Source organism: Ictalurus furcatus, chromosome 1 (genome assembly GCF_023375685.1).
Source record: "Ictalurus furcatus strain D&B chromosome 1, Billie_1.0, whole genome shotgun sequence".
Lineage (NCBI taxonomy): Eukaryota > Metazoa > Chordata > Actinopteri > Siluriformes > Ictaluridae > Ictalurus > Ictalurus furcatus.
The window spans coordinates 37194997-37199996 of NC_071255.1; positions in this window are offsets into that span (position 1 = coordinate 37194997).

Sequence of the window (5000 nt, forward strand, 5' to 3'; positions counted from 1 at the left end):
GTGAAAGCAGTGGTCATGTTTTCAGCTACGTTTTTTTTTCAATTGCTTCGGTTTAAAAACATATTTGAACGCTTGCTAGTTTTAAAGACGATGATGCAGAATGGGGATTGGTGTCAGCTGATACTGAAGGCTTCGGTATCAGAGAAAAAGTGGTATTGTGCCATCTCTTATAGAAACCTGTCAGAGCTACCGTTATAGCAAACGAATCACCACCTTCTGACCAATCAGAATGCAGAATTCAGCAGCACTGTGGTGTTAAACAGCTTTATTAATCTCCAGATGTCTCGGTGTTTCTCCCACACAGGACCTGGAGCTGAAGAATGCATGAAGAAGAGAGTTTGCAGCTCGTGTGGATGAGAATAAAGAGCCTCAGTGTGCCGAGCTCGGCTGTCTCTCACTGCCACAATGCAGCCGGGACAATGAGAGCGACTCCACTGACCCCATGTGAAAAAAAGAAAACGCTCTGAGCCTTAGAGAGGGGGCTTTCACCCGCCTATTGTCTGAGAGCCTTCACAGAAACAATAGCAGATTTAAGCACTTATCTGAGTGCGCACACGTTTAATACACAACCCAACACTTTCAGATCGTTGTGCTTATACTAACTGTTATTACAGCTCATAACCAGATCAAATCCATCACACATACATTACAGTAAGCTTCAGTCAGTTTCAAAATCACCTCAATCTTTTATGCTTTAATTAAAAAACACCCCCACCTTCATGCTCCACCTCCTTTCACTGATAAATCCTCGGCATTGAATGGTCTGCGTTTGCGAACTGTAACAGGATTGGCCATTTATGATGATGCAATCAACGGCCATTCTGTTTGTTTTTGTTTTGTTTTTGTTTTGTTTATGCAACAAACAAACAAACAAAAAACAATCTGCAAATTTAATCTGAAAGTAACGAATTAATCAATTCATTCCTTCCTTCATTCATTTAAAGATAAAAATAATACAAATAAAAGGATTGTTTTTTTCCCCCCAATTTATATTCGGTTATTTATTCATTTGTTTATTGTTCTTTTTAAACTAAGTTACTAACTGTCTCGATAAATACAAAAATTAAAACTGAACCATTCTCTGTGACAAATGAAAAGAAAATATTTAAGTCCAAATTAATTTCTTAAATAATGCTAATTATTTTTATTTTATTTGCATTTTTATTCAAAAATGTTTAAAAAAACAAACAAAAAAAAACTATACACACTTTTGGACAATATATAGATGTATATATTCTTTTATATATCATTTTTTCCCCATTCTTAATCATCCATGTGTTATTACTTCTCCGTTAACATTCAACAATATTCATGTATAATAATAACAACAATAAATAATAATAAACTTTATTTAAAGAGAACTTTTCACACGTGTGCTGTACTAACAAGTCGTAAAAATGAAATGGCAAAGACCAAGGATAACAGAAAGGATGAAGTAAAAAAAAGATAAAGAAAATATAAGTACAAAACTACAAATGCAGACCAACATAAAATAAAAAATATGAATAAAATGAACAGATACAATACAATAATTCAAAGAATTATAGAAATACTCAAAGTGTATAAAACTCTCAGGTCTGCAGTTCTGTTTCATTAAAGCAGAGAGGACTGATTTAAAAGAAAAGTATTTATTTACAGTGCTGTGGAAAAGTATTTGCATTTGATTTCTTCTGTATTTGTGTGTATCTCGTACTAAATAGTTTTAGATCTTCAAACGAAATACAACATAAAACAAAGGCAACCTGAGTAAACACACAATACAGGTTTTATTTATTCTACTGAAGCAAAAAAAAGTGATCCAACACCTATCACCCATGTGATAAACTAATTGCCCCCTTAAACTTAAAATCTGGTTGTGCCACCTTTAGCAGCACTAACTGCAACCAAACAGTTCGGATAACTGGAGATCAGACTTTCACTCACTTCTAGGACTTGGACTTACTCCTAGGCTTTGGATCGTTGTCTTGCTGGATAATCCAGTTGCGCTTGAGTTTCAATTTACGGACTGAAGACCAGATATTCTCCTTTAGGATTTTCTGGTAGAGAGCAGAATTAATGTTTCCCTCAATTACTGGACGTTGCCCAGACCCTGAAGCAGCAGAGCATCCCCACACCATCACACTGCCTCCACCATGCTTCACCATAGGTATGTTAAGATGTTCTTTTTGTGGAATTCTGTGTTTGGTTTATGCCAGATGTAACGGGACTCCTGTCTTCCTAACAGTTCCACTTTCCACTCATCGGTCCACAGAACATTCTCCCGAAAGCTTTGAGGATCATCAAGGTGTGTTTTGGCAAAATTCAGGCGGGTCTTAATGTTCTTCTGGGTTATCAGTGGTTTTCACCTCGCCACTCTTCCATGGAGCCGTTTTCCCCCAGTGTCTTTCTGATAGTGGAGTCATGAGCAGTGACCTTTATTGATGTAAGAGAGGCCTGTAGGTCCTTTGATGTTGTCCTTGGCTCTTTTGTGACTTCCTGGATGAGTCGTCACTGTGCTCTTGGAGGAATTGTGGAAGATTGGACACTTCTGGGAAGGTTCTCTATGTGCCGAGTTTATCTATTTGGAGATAACGGCTCTCACTGTGGTTCTTTGGAGTCCCAGAGCCTTTGAAATAGCTTTGTAACCCTTCCCAGACTGATGTCTTTCAATCACCTTCTTCCTCATCATCTCTGGAATTTCTTTCAACTTTGGCGTAGTGTGTTACTCCGTAAGACCTTTTAACCAACTTCATCCTGTTAAAAAAGTTCTGTTTAAGTGTTGATGTGATTGGACAGGGTTTGCAGTAATCAGGCCTGTTTGTGTCGAGTGCAGCTGAACCCCTTTATGAATTGAATAAATTTTTTGCTTTAATAAATAACTATCATCTAAAACTGTATTTTGTGTTTACTCAGATTACCGTTTGTCTCATCTTAGATTTTGTTTTAATTTCTGAAATGATTTAGTATGAGATCTACACAAACACAGAAGGAATCTTACTTTTTCACAGCACTGTAAGCTCTCTGATGCACTGAGGCGTTTGAGATATTAGAGGATTATGGGAATAACATGGCATGCAGGGTGGGAGTGGGGGTTGGGGGGGGGCTGAGGGGGGCCTCAAGGGGGGCAAGGAGAGGCGAGGGGGGCATTGAGAGAGATCAGCTAATGATGAGAGACACAGTGAACAAAAGGTGAATGGAGGAGATGGACTGTGTGTGTGTGTGTGTGTGTGTGTGTGTGTGTGTGAAACAGCAGCTGCTCTCTCTCGGAAAGGAAATCTACTAAAACTCTGAAATCAGACTCTGTTCTGAGCACATTTCAGGGCCACTGTTTAAAAAGATTTCAAGGAAAAAGTAAAAAAAATCACGATATATCAAGAAAAAAATGATAATATATGATATTATGAGGGAAAACGTCAGGGGGCGAATAATAACGCTTGTGCTAAAGCGCCACTGTGCAGATTATTTATTTATAAAAATGTATAAAACCCCGATCTTCAACGTCCCTCATTTGAACACAATGCTGTTCTGAAAAAAAAGTAACAAACAAACAAACAAACAAACAAATGAATAAATAAATCCTGCAGTTAATAAAGTATACTCACAAATTACTTTCTAAAAAATTTAATTTAGATTATTGAATTCTATTTGCATTTCTATCGCACTTTTTTTGTTTTATTTGTAATTACACAGTGTATCTATATGGATTTTAAAAAATTAATGATTTCTCATATCTATATATTTGCTATGAGGCACTGTTCATCACTAGTGCATAAATCGTCTCGGTTTGATCCGAGGACGAGAGAAAATAGAAAAAATTATTATAATATTAAAATATTACGCACATGTATTTGAACAAATAGGTGAGAGAAATTTAAAAAAAAAAAAAGCAAATAGAAACAATTCAGCATGAAGGAGTTCTGATTCTGTAATACAATACAATGTGAAGGAATAGTTTGCTGTAAAAGTCACTTTAGGAGGCGTGGCCAGTGATGATACCAAACTGTGCTAAGTAAAAAGTGATGCTGGTTGTCCAAGATGGCCGCCTGCATGAATAATAAATAATAACGTCCCAGTGCTCAGCTACACAGAGAACTTTTGTTCATGTTCCTAGATGACCTAGACACACACACACACACACACACACACACACACACACACTAAACCAGGTCAGTACATGACTGAAGAACTGGATGTGTTTGAGGTTCCTGGTCTCATGTTCAGACAGACCTGCATTACCTGTCAGCTCCAGTGCAGGAGTAAAACCGAGTGAACCTCAGACAGCAGACGTTTCCGGGCTGATCGACTGCATTTCAGTCGTGTTATGCTGAGTGCACAAGCACAGAAGCTCACAGCTACAATACACTTTTTGTTTGCTTTGTGTGTTTAAAGTACCTGTAACAGACTCTTTCCCTTTTTTTTTTCTTCCTCACTCAATAGTACGCCATAAGGACTGTGCATGAGAACGTTTTCCTGAGCAGATCCCGGGCGGTTCCAGCACACAATGGCAGTGCAGAGAGCTTATCGGATAGGAAAGTTAACCGTTCCTAAGTGCCGATGTCCGATAAGGGACACGGAGGCAGAGCCGTGTCCACAAAGGACGTCTTTGTCACCCTTACCAAAGTGCACCTTTATCCCCAGGACGAGAGCAGGCTTTCCCCTGGCACTAATCCCCGTCTATACATCAGATCTGCTGTGTGGATGTGAGAGACCTCTGTTTTCTCCGGCCTCACGTACAGAACACTTTCTCTGTCCCGCACAGACGTGTGATGTGTAGGAGCGGGAAGCAGTGAGAGGGAGGTTGGGTGTGTGTGACAGCTGCATTAGGTGATGGTACATGGTTAATGTGTGTTTTCGAGTGTGGTAGTGTGTGTCCTGGTGGGATAAAGTGTGTTAAGAACGGTGAGAGATCCGTGCTGCTCTCACTGCTCATACTGTATGGGAAGTGGTAGCGCAGTGGTTCATACATTGGACTCCTGCTTGGAAAGTCATAAGTTCAAATAAACACCGCCACACTGCCACTG